The sequence below is a fragment of the Silene latifolia genome, chromosome 1, assembly GCF_048544455.1.
Source record: "Silene latifolia isolate original U9 population chromosome 1, ASM4854445v1, whole genome shotgun sequence".
Taxonomy (NCBI): Eukaryota; Viridiplantae; Streptophyta; class Magnoliopsida; order Caryophyllales; family Caryophyllaceae; genus Silene; species Silene latifolia.
This window is the reverse complement of record NC_133526.1, coordinates 157,612,500-157,624,552: the sequence shown is the minus strand read 5'-3', so window position 1 is coordinate 157,624,552 and position 12,053 is coordinate 157,612,500. Positions and strand designations below refer to the sequence as shown.

The window sequence follows — 12,053 nt, the reverse complement described above, 5'->3', positions numbered from 1 at the left end:
GGTGCCGTTGCCGGGGACGGTGTTAACTTGATTTGATTTTCTTTGATTGCTTTTTAGTTGTGTCTTTCCTTACCTTGGGGAAGTAAAACTCCTAAAGGTTTGTTCTAATTATTTTCGAGTTGTTTGATATTTTGCATGTCTAGGAGATCACAAGGTAACTTGTTATCCATTGATCTTGAAATTGAAAGAACTTTGACCAACAATAGAAGGCTTGCTAGAAATACTTTGAGAGGTATTGGTGAGATTGTGGACATTCAACCAAATACTATTGAGTTCATCAACCCTTTTGCAAGAGAAGGAGAGGATAACCCAACACATAATCAACCGCAAAATCAACCCACAATGCCTAAATTTTCATCACATTCCGTACCAACCGAGGAGAACCTACCAAATGGTACTCCCACACCACAACATTTAACCGGTAATTTCATTGAAAAATCCGCATTTATACAATTAGTTGAGAGAAGTCAATTTGGGGGGATGCCTAGTGAAGACCCTCATTCTCATATGAAGACTTTTTGTGACTATTGTGATGCGATTTCTCAAACCGGAGTTACTCAAGACCAAATTCGATGGGTCTTATTTCCTTTTTCTTTGATTGGTTCCGCAAAACAATGGTTAAAGAGACTTGATAAGGCTACTCTTGATATTGAATCTTGGAAGAAATTGGCACTTGCTTTCTCTAAAAAGCTCTATCCTCCGGAAAAGACTAACATGCTAAGAGCCCAAATCACCGGGTTCAAACAAAGGGACGAAGAATCTTTATATGAAGCTTGGGAGTAATTCAAGGGAACTTGCCGCTCATGTTCTCATCACGGACTTAGCGAGTGATTCTTGGTACAACAATTTTGGAATGGTCTTTATGAAAACTCCCGAAACATTCTCAATATGGGATCAAATGGTATGTTTACCGAAGTTGATGATAATCAAACATGGAACAAGATTGAGGAAATGGCGGTCCATAACTCACAATATAGTAGACCTCGGAAGGCTACTAGAGGAGCAAAGCATGAAGTGGACTCTATTACTCAATTGGGTGCTCAACTTAGTGCTCATATTGATACCATTAATTTGAAGTTTGAGAAGGCTATGGCTAAGCTCGAAGAAGCCTCCAAATCTAAGCAACATGTTAATGCCATGGTGGCATCTTCATCAATTCCAAGTGGAGTATGTGAGAGTTGTGGAACTTTGGGACATGACCAAAGTGAATGTAGGGGAACAAGTGAACAAGTGAATGCTTTCAAAGCATACAAGAGTGGTACCCCTTATTCCAACTATTACAATGAAAACACCAAACTTCATCCCAACCTCTCATACAAAAGCCAAAATGTTCAAAACCCTCAAACAACATACACCCCACCTCCAATGAGAAACCAAGCTCAAAGACCCTTTTATAATCAAAACCAAGGTTACCAAAATCAAACTCCATACATTCAATCCAATGACCAAGGTTTTAATGTTCAAAAAGCGGTCCTCCAAATGCAAAAGAACCAACAAGAGTTTTTCACTCAAATGCAAAAGGATGGCCAAGCAAAAGACATCACCATCAACAACATTCTAGCTCATACAAAGATGTTGGAGACCCAAATGTCTCAATTGGCATCTTTAAGTTCACAAAGACAAAAGGAGCAATTACCACCTCAAGGTAATGTCCCAAGACAAGAATCGGTGAGTGCCATCCATTTGAGGAGTGGTACAAGGTATGAAGGGCCGAAGAGGCCCGTTGATGAAGATGTTGTGAATGCTAGTGATAAGGAAAGAGTTGTTGAAAACTCTAAAGAAGAAGTACCCACCATTCAAGAAGTTTCAAAGAAGGATGAAGAAAAGGCCAAAGAGAAAGAGCCTATTGTGATTCGGCTTCCATTTCCAAGTCGTCAAGCTAAGCCTAAGTTTTATGAACAACTTGGGAAGTTTATGGATATTGTCAAGAACTTGGAAGTCTCAATTCCATTTACGGAATTAATCAATCATGTTCCGGCCTATGCTAAGTATATGAAAGATATTCTTACAAAGAAGAAATCCATCCGGAAGCTTGAGACTATTGCTTTCACTAAGGTGAGTAGTACCATCCTACAAGGAAGTTCACCTCCACAACTAAAGGATCCGGGAAGCTTCTCTATTCCATGCACCATTGGTGATACCACGATCAACAAAGCTCTATGTGACCTTGAGGCAAGCGTGAGTGTCATGTATATTCGGTAAGCAAGAGGCTAGGAATGGGAGAACTCAAGTTCACTAATATCACACTTCAAATGGAGGATCGATCTACGAAGACACCTTTAGGGGTATGGGAAGATGTGCGGGTAAGAATTGGCAAGTTCTTCATCCCGGTGGACTTTGTTATTGTTGATATGGAGGAAGATTCCATCATTCCTATCATTTTAGGAAGACCTTTCTTGCACACCGCGGGAGCGGTGATTGACGTGAAACATGGAGAGCTCACCCTTGAAGTGGGAGATGAAATAATCACTTTTAATCTTGACAAGACAATGAGAGCTCCCCGATTGTATGAGCCATGTTTTATGGTTGATCACTATAGCCGACAAGCTGATAGGAAAAGTTGACATTTCAATGGAAGAAGAAAGTGGATGATGCTCCATCAAAAGAGCAAGGAAGTCTAAACAAATAGAGCTTGGAAAGCTCACCCATGACAAGTAAAGAAGAAGGACTCATTGGCCATAATGACAAGAAGGAAGAAGAGTTGCTCTTGACAACTCGTGATATTATTGGGGAACAAGTAGATGAAGTATGCGGTCTTTGGGATGATGAGTTTGAAGGGATATTCAATCCCTATATCGGTAATGATATGACCCAAGACCACCATGAAGAACAACAAGTGCAAAGGTCTATTGAAGATCTTTATCATGACAATGAACAAGCTTTCGACTACTTCTTCAAGGTGTTGAGCAACATCAACAACAGCTTGAACATGCTCCCTTGACATCTCATTATTGGATGAGAGTTTGGTGGAGTCCTCCCTTAACCACCACTTGTAAATATTCTAACTCCCTAAATCGCATTTTAATTATTGTATTGCATTTTTGTCAATTTTGAATTTACATTTTTATGCCTTGATCAAGATTTTCATCATTTTGAGAGAAGTGAGGGAGGGACTTAATCATTTATTGATGTGTAGCGTTTTGCCTTAGTGTGGGGATAGCAATTGCCTAGGCTATCCAAGCCTTCGTAGTGCCCCCACAATGAAGACCACAAGAAATGAAGAGTAAATGACACGGGTTACGAAATGCCCACGGATGGACCTAAATTCGAGTGGCAGAGGGACAATCCAAGCGACCCCACGAGGATCCGCTCGTCCTGAGAAGAACCCAAGCGTCCTGGGTAGGATATGCTCGTCCGAAGAAGCTGGAAAAAGAAGATTTTGCTCAAACTGAGAATCCGAGCGTCCCCATAGAGAATCCGCTCGTCTCACTCAGGACGCTCGTCCTACTGGGAATCCGTTCGTCTTATAACTAACAAATTTTGGGATTTCCCCCTGATAAGGAATCCGAGCGTCTCCAATCCAGTCCAATCGTCCTGCTCCAGAAAGATGCTCGTCTTCCTCAGAAGATGCTCGTCCCAGCGCGTCGTTTTCCTGAAGCCAAAAACAGCAGAATCCGCTCGTCCCGACGCCAATCCGCTCGTCTCCCCCTATGATTTTCAAATATAACGGGATTAAAAACCCCTCTTTCCCAATTTATTTTCTCATTCATAACATAAACACAACTCCAAACCCTCAAAACCCTCATTCTCTCCATCAACCAACATCAAATTTCTCAACCAAAATCACCCAAATTAACCCCAAACTTCCTAAAAACGCAATTAAATCACTCCTTTACCAACAACAAGTGATTAAAACACCAACATCTTCAAAGTTTGAGTCGATTTTGGGATACAAGGTAACATTCAACTATCCTAAATCGATTTGGGACTTATTGGAATTTGAAGAAATCAAGCTTATCTTTGGTGTTACTACATAAAGGAGCATGGCAAGAACAAAAGGTGGAAGTAAGGCACCCCAAAGAAGAACCTTTCCAAAAGACAACAAGCTCTTCAAGCTATTCAAGCATCTAAGGCATTGGTGGTTCAAAATGCAAGGTTGGAAATTCAAGAGTCTATTCCTCCTATGGAAGCTACTACTTGTACTCCGGTTTTTGAACAACTAGATGATTATCCAGAGGTAATTTTCACTTCTGACTCTCATAGGGAGAAATTTGTTTCCTTTGCTAAGAAATCTATTTTATCCACCAAATTCATATGCCAAGAGACTTTGTCAAAATTGGGTGTCCTAGAACAAAACAAGACCTTTCTCGAGTCCATGGGATTGAGTACATTGTTTAATATGCAAGAGTTGACTTACTCATCCCTCACCTTAGAGTCCTTAAGCTCTTTGAAAGTTACCAAGGTGGAGGCTCTAAGGAACATTGAATTCTGGCTCGAGAATGTTGATAGGAAATTGTCTTTTGAAGAATTCGGTAATGTTTTTGGCCTTAGCAATGAACCGACTTACACGAAGAAACCTACAAAGTATGATCCCGCTCCCTTATGGAAGGCTATTACTGGGAGAGAGTTTACATCTTATCATGATTGTCGTGCTCTTTTTGTCCATCATCCGGGCATAAGGGTATGGCACAAGGTTGTTGGGCATACTTTGATTGCTAGGAAGGGCACGAACCATTTCACCGAACTTGACTTTATTTATCTCGAGTCGACCTTGTACATTGGAAGAGAGTTCACCAAAAAGTAAAACATTCTTCAACTTTTGATTCAGAGAGGTGGCTCAAAGTCGATTATGGCAAAGAAGGCACGACCTTTATTGTTAATGGAGGTTTGGCAACTTTTTTGGCAAAACACTTCAACCGGAACTTCAACAAGGATAGCACCTATAAACCGGTTAAGGGAGGCCATATCATTGATCTAGTCACCATGGTTCAAAAATTCAAATGGGTCATGAATAATACTCTTGATGACAAATTTGGATGGTTAACAAAAGATGCTAAATCCTTCACATTGCCAAGCAAGATTTGCCGATTAAATGTTCATAGGCCAAACTACCTTCTCCCACTCTCCGAGGAAGCCGAGTTTATTATACAACACCAAGGGGAAGAAATTGCCGAGCCCTCCTCCTCCATTATCACCCCACCTTACCCATTCACCTACCATGAATTTCAACCCGAAAATGTTAAGGCGGGGAATGACTAATTGACTCTCTTGATGAAATAAATGCACAAAAAAGCTTATAAGGATAGAGTCAATGCTTATAAAGCACAATATCCGCCTCTCCTACATCTTGCTAGGCAAGGACTTCTTGACCCATCTTGTCCTTTGCCTAGTTGGGCGGATAAGGAAACCTTCTTTCCTAGTGCTTTTAGAGGTGGTTGTTTGGGTGAAGAGGAGATGGTTGTTGTTGAGAGTGGTGCTCAAGAAGGTGAAGAAAATGAAGAAAACGAGGGGAATGAAGAAGAAGAGGGTAGTGAGGAAGAAGGGGAAAGTTCAAGTGCAAGTCATGATAACTCCGGATCTATGGAGGTTGATGATGATGATTCAAGTGGTGATGATGATGGAGATGATAGTGATGACGCCATGGGCGAAGATTGAGGTTTGTCTATTTCTCTTGTTTTTCATATAATTTGCATCTTGATCATAGTTTGGAGTCCTAGCATCACTACTACAAAAATCATTATAGACATCTGACATTTTCATCAATACGCATCGGATTTACAACTGATGCACAGTTCACACATGTATATTCTTTTTGCTTATACATCAGACTTAAGTCTGATGTCTATTTGGAGAATAGACATCAGTTGAATTTTATCTTATGTCTATTCCATATAAAGACATCATACTTTTACTAATAACCGATGTCTATTAGCTAATTAGACATCAGTTTTTTTTTAAAAATCCGATGCATATACTTTTTATTTATTTATTTTTTAAAATAATTAAATACGTTAATTATTCGCCAAACACATGCCTTTCATCAATGGAAGGATGAACCAGTACATTAAGCAAAAACCAGCATCCAAAGTCATAGCCACCAAATACATCTTACATATTTGACTAGTGAGCAAAATATTTCATATATACAACCAAACCCATCATCCGACAAACTAATACATTATATTACTAAGCATTCAGAAAATAATCCGCCCATAAATCACGAACCTCGTCGATTTTGTCTTGTGAATATGATGTTGTATCTTGAAAAAGCTGCAAGTCAAGAAAACTGCTTTATCAAAGCACTAATACGCTACTAACAAATATGTCCTTGGTAATTCATCGTATAATGCACTGACGGTAACAATTTTCAGGCCAAGGGAACAGGTTTGGGGTGCGGTGATGATTTAAAATAACCTCAGTACAATTGCAAGGGTTGTAGCTCAATAAATTAGAACTTAGTAGGACATGAAAATTGTTAGGTGATGGCAAAAAATACTATTGTACAGTGAATTTCAAACAATGAATGAAAAACAAAAAAATTACCTCATCTAGAGAACACATCGTATTAGGACTAGTGACGATCTCTAACATGTATCGCATAATGTAGTAACCGCATTCTGTTTTACCTGGTTGACGAGCACACTAAAACAACATGCCATAAGTATAAATGACACATTCATTTCCATCAAAATAGTGAACAAAGTCTACGCAACAATTGTAAGTATGGATACCAACCATTCAAGTTATATAACATGAGAAATACTTACATCAAGTTTTATCCATTGCGGCACTTTACTAGACTTCCTTGATCTCCCTTCATAGCCATAAACTCTTATAGACCTATGACATAGGTGAATTGTGGGAAAAAAAGTTTACTGTACAACTACCTTCATGTTTTCAATGAATATTTTACAACAATCGTAATTAAGATGAGCTTACGTATTAAGTACGGTCTTAAATATTGGAATCTCTGAGTTTCCTATTGGATCACATCAATAAACTTGATTGTGCTCTATAATATCTATTATGGCAAGCATCCAATGATTACTGTAAAATTAAAACCCAAGACTGAACATCAAATATTTGAAAACTATAATAGTGTATTAACAATGTAGTTCGACATAAAAAAGATAATTATACTTACTCGTGATAATACGGAGCCAAATAGATCTTTTTTTTCCCTGCTTTCAGCCAGTTAGAGATATATGTTGCTGCTTCATCTACACTTTGACCAACCATTGAAGAAATTTGCGGACAAATAAACCCATATCTGTCATTGTCACATATGCTATGCAAGCACACCTATGATATACAAATTAATCTAAATTAGTATCTCAGAGAGCCTTGTTATTCTCATACTCATTATTTCACATTTCAATTCCACAAAAAAGCTTGAGTAGTCACTTACCCAATAAAAGCCTGAATGCATGATATACTTAGTCTTTTCATATTCAATAGTTGAGTCATGTCATCCTTGGAGAGGAAAACTGTTTGCTCATATTACAGACTTTTGATAGCTGGGTTTGAGTTACATATAAGACCGTCTCATTAGGGGTGATGTAAAATGTTTTAACACTTGTGTTTAACAAATACATGGGTTTTTAAGTTCTATTGGCCATTATGAATTAAAACATAAAAATGAACAATCACTTACTCTTTATTTCTTTTAACCAATTATAGAAATGAGAAGAGACCTACAATAATGAACAACAGCAGCAACAACACTTAAATAACAACAAGAAACCCCTAAATTAAGACAAACCCCTAAATTAACAATAGGAAAACTAAGTATTGAACTAAAAAATTGATTAACATTAGAGTTAACCCTAATTTTCCTCACTTAATTTGATACTAGATTTTAGTTGTATTTAACAATCAATGGAGAGTTGCAGAACTAAGCAATGAACTCAAAAAAAAATATTGAATTGCACAACAGAAAAATTGAAATAAAAGATCAAAATCCAAACAGAAATAAAAAACCATAAATTAAGATGAATACGATTTAGAGGAGATGACAGGTACCGGATAACGGAGCAGCCGAGTTAGAGCAGCAGTGATGATGACCGGTGACGATAGGAGCAGCGATGGAGTAAGAAGGAAATTGCGAAATTGGGTTTTTCGGTGGAGAAATGGGGTTTTGCGGTGGAGAAGATGGGGTTTTGAAAATAATGGAGTATAATTAAAATAAAATATGTCTATGTGGAAAATAGGGGCGCCAACTTACTCAGGGACTTGCGCCAAGTCTTTTTTAGCTATGCATCGGTTTTTTATTAATTTGATGTATACATTATAAATTAAAAATAATATATAAGTTCATTTTAAATAGGCATGGGTTCTTGTAAAGTCCCATGTCTATATAAGCATATAGACATCAGTTTTTTCGAAATAACTGATGTATAAATTTATACATCGGATTTTTTAAAAAATCTAATGCATATTAAGTGATGTCTGTTTGATATTTTGTAGTAGTGCATCATCTAGAGGACTCACACCTCAGCCACATTGAGGTGTTTCTTTTATTGTTCCCATTTTCAAAATCCAAAATGACAAATGTAGTTTCATGCATAGCATCCTTATGCATGAACTCCCCCAATTTTTGACATTAGAAATGGTGTCTATTTTTGTTTGGGGAAGTTTATGCATATGCATTGGGAGCTAATCTAAATTATGCTCTCCAACCATAACAAAAACTCATGCATCATATAGCATAGCTTAGTTTGCATTCACTCTTGTTTATATGTCATATAGTTTGCATTTAGCTTAGAAATCATGCATTTTCATATAAATTGCATAATTTCCTATCGTATTAGCCATTGAGGACAATGCCCATACTAGTGTGGGGATGGGAAATTCTAACATGACTTTTTAAACAAAAATGATAAAAATTGAAAAATTTTGAAAAATACAAAAACATGTCTTTTAATTTCATTAAAACAAAATCCATAAAAATTTGAAAAATTCAAAAAATCCAAAAACATGTTCATTTCCTTTGTAGTGTAGTCTTGTATATATTGTTTTGTATATATTGTGTTTGTTTATTCTTTTTCACATTGATCGACTACGCCACATCCGAGACATGAGGATATTGAAGACCGCATGGTATGATCTTTCCAATCTCCTTTTTCCTCTTTATGTTAATGACTATGTCGCTTTATTTTGATTGATGCGGTATAAACAATGTGAATTTAGGATTGCATTTAGATTATTTGGCATACTAGTTGGTAGAAGCATATGCATTAGGATGTATAAATGTTAGTTGCATCATGGCATATAGTTGCATTTATGAAAAATTTTGTGAAACCGTCTATTTGGGAAGCTTGACAAGTGTATATAAGGCCCTTGTAGATACTTTTTCTTCTTAAGACTTTGCTTGTTAGAATACTTGTAAAACACCCTAGGATGTGTCATGCTAGTATCCTTTGACCCATGGATTAAGACCTAGTCAAGAGTACCTTGTGGTGTGATAACTCCTTGGTTACCATTTATTCCCAGGTGACCCTTGAAACAATGCAACCAACCATCATCCATGTTCTACCACATTTTTCTCATCAAAGGGAATGGACACAAAAATTGTTCAAAATTTGTGTTCAAGAAATGAAATGAAAAGTCAAAAAGTTTGCAATTGCATCAAAAGAAAAGAGGAGAAAAAATAAAAACTCCTAAGCTTCAAATATAAGAACCCTCCCTACAAATGGGGTGACTTTGAAAATGTTCAAAAAGAAATTGCAAAAAGTTGAAATTGTCAAGTATTGAAATGCCAAACATCAAAGAAATGTCAAAAAGAAAATGTTCTCAAATGTCAAATGCCACAAGAAATTGGAGGGAAAAACAACAACAAAAGCGAACTCCCACATGAAACTAAAAACATATTGATCCCTTTTTCCATCGAATCCACTTTTGTGAATGGTAGAGAGGGGACGACCCTTCTTCTTGTCTAGGCAAGAAGGGGAATTCCGCGATACTCCAGTTTTTCTAACACCATAGGGAGTCTACTCTTGACAAAAGCATTTAGCAATTGAGGACAAAGGTACCCCAGCTTGACACAACTTCGAGGTGATTTATTGGTATCCTTCTAGGCTTTGTAGTTTGAAGAAACCATATCTATGATGGAAAGTGTACCCTTAGATTGCTTCCCTTATAGATAATTTCCACCACTTAGATGAGGAAAGTGGCTATTCATTTTTGTAGATGCATCCATTACTTGTTTTGTGTGCTTTAATGCTTGGATGTATCGCCATTTTGGCAAGCCCCACCTTGCCTTGCAAGAAGGCATCCTACCTCATGGTTGTCTTGTTGTGAGTTGAAGAGGCGGAGTGAGACCCGCTAATTGTCTCACATCGACTATATTAGTAGGTTAGTTTGAATAAGGGTCCTAGTTTTTGTCACCTCTTTACTCGGGACGAGCAAAGGTTCGGTTTTGGAATATTTGATGTGACTCATATTTGAGCATATTTAGTCCTCGAATTAGCCTCGTTCCTATGCTTTTTAGTGCATAATTGGGTCATTTACTATCTTTAGTCTTTCATTTTGCATATTCTTTGAGGTTTTGGTCCCTTGGTAGGAAAGGAGTGCAAACCTTGCATTTTCATGGCAAAATGGAGCTAAATTGATCGAATTCAATGACCAAGCATCAAAGGGAAGACAATGCTAGAAGGCCTATGTAGATTATAAAGTAGATTGGGCAATGGTGAAAGGATCCTTGCATCTCCAACAAGAACTTGAGGATTGTTGAAGAAAGAAAAGAAGAGAAGTGACTGCCCAGGACGAGCGTCGCCCTGCTACAGTCTGAGCGTCCCGTGCCCAAGATGCTCGTCTTCAGGCCTTATGATCTGAGCGTCCCGACCCCCAATCCGCTCGGATTCCTCTCCAGTGCAAACCGTCCCTCAGCCAAGCCGCTCGGGACGAGCGTATTTCTTGAAGACTATGAAAATGGATATGCACATCTCCTTCGAGAGGAGCACATCCTCAACTTTTCTTAAGGGTCTTAATCGACATTTAAGCCCTTAGTAACCCTAATTTATGTACCTAATCCTTAGTATAAATACCCCATTGTACTAATTGGATTATCATGTTCTTCTTATGCATTCTTAATCTCATCTTAATCTTGTAATCAACTCTTAATTTAGCATTAATACAAATCTCATTTCTTAATCTTTGCTTAATTTCTCTATTGTTCATCATTTATTTTGGGTAATTGAAGATTATTAGGGGTTTATTTGGAGGATCGACAACCTTCCATCAATCATCAAGTACCTCTATTATTCTTTGCTTTATTATTTAGAATCATCTTTAGGTATAATTCTCTCTTAATCCTTTTAAATTATTGTTAATCATCTTCATTTGTTCATCATGTTTTGCCTTGCTAGTATGATTGACAATCTTGTTAGCATGTTAAACTTGATAATGAGTGAGTAGTTTCCTTAACTAGGACTAATGGGGAATTAGGGGAAACCAACATGGGGATTGATTCATGCTTAATCTAATATGTTTTCATAATTAATTTGCTCGCTTGTTGTGATTTCAACTTATGCACATGTTATGTTTGATGAAATGCGAGCCTATGAATCCTTGCATTTTTTACCCATCACTTACCTTTCAATGATACTTGTAAGACATAAACCAACTCGAGTCTCATTAGACTATGCATATAGTTGGATAGGTAGGATTAAGTTGACTTGTAGGTGTTGTACAATCTAATCGATTCGGCTCCGGGACCCAAACCTTCCTAGGGATTGTAAGATATACATTAACTCGATCCCATCACAACAATAATTGCTTGCATCTAGTAGAAAATATGTTTGTATGATCAAATCCCATGAATCCCCTATGAACCCATGACACCCTAGTGCTTTTAATCAATTGTTTACATCTCATTTTAATCATCTTGCTTGTTTTACTTATATTGTTATTTAGCTTAGTTGATCTCCTACCTCAACCCAAATTGTGACACCCTTAGACACGACCATTTGCATTTGAAAATCCTACATCAATACCCGTCCCTTCGGATCCGACCTTTACTTACCTCTTTACTAAAAGTAGAGTAGTTTGTGAAGTTATAAATATTGTTTTGGTCTAGGTAACTTTTGACGACGAGTAACAAAACCGACGAACCA

The 12,053-nt window shown here is 37.5% G+C and overlaps 1 non-coding gene across 1 annotated transcript; it reads right to left on the bottom strand.

The window, feature by feature from the left end:
• Nucleotides 1-714: 714 nt before the first annotated feature.
• On the bottom strand, nucleotides 715-821 carry LOC141619966 (small nucleolar RNA R71). The gene has a single exon (XR_012531851.1). It is a non-coding gene; the product is annotated as a small nucleolar RNA R71 (small nucleolar RNA).
• Nucleotides 822-12,053: the final 11,232 nt, after the last annotated feature.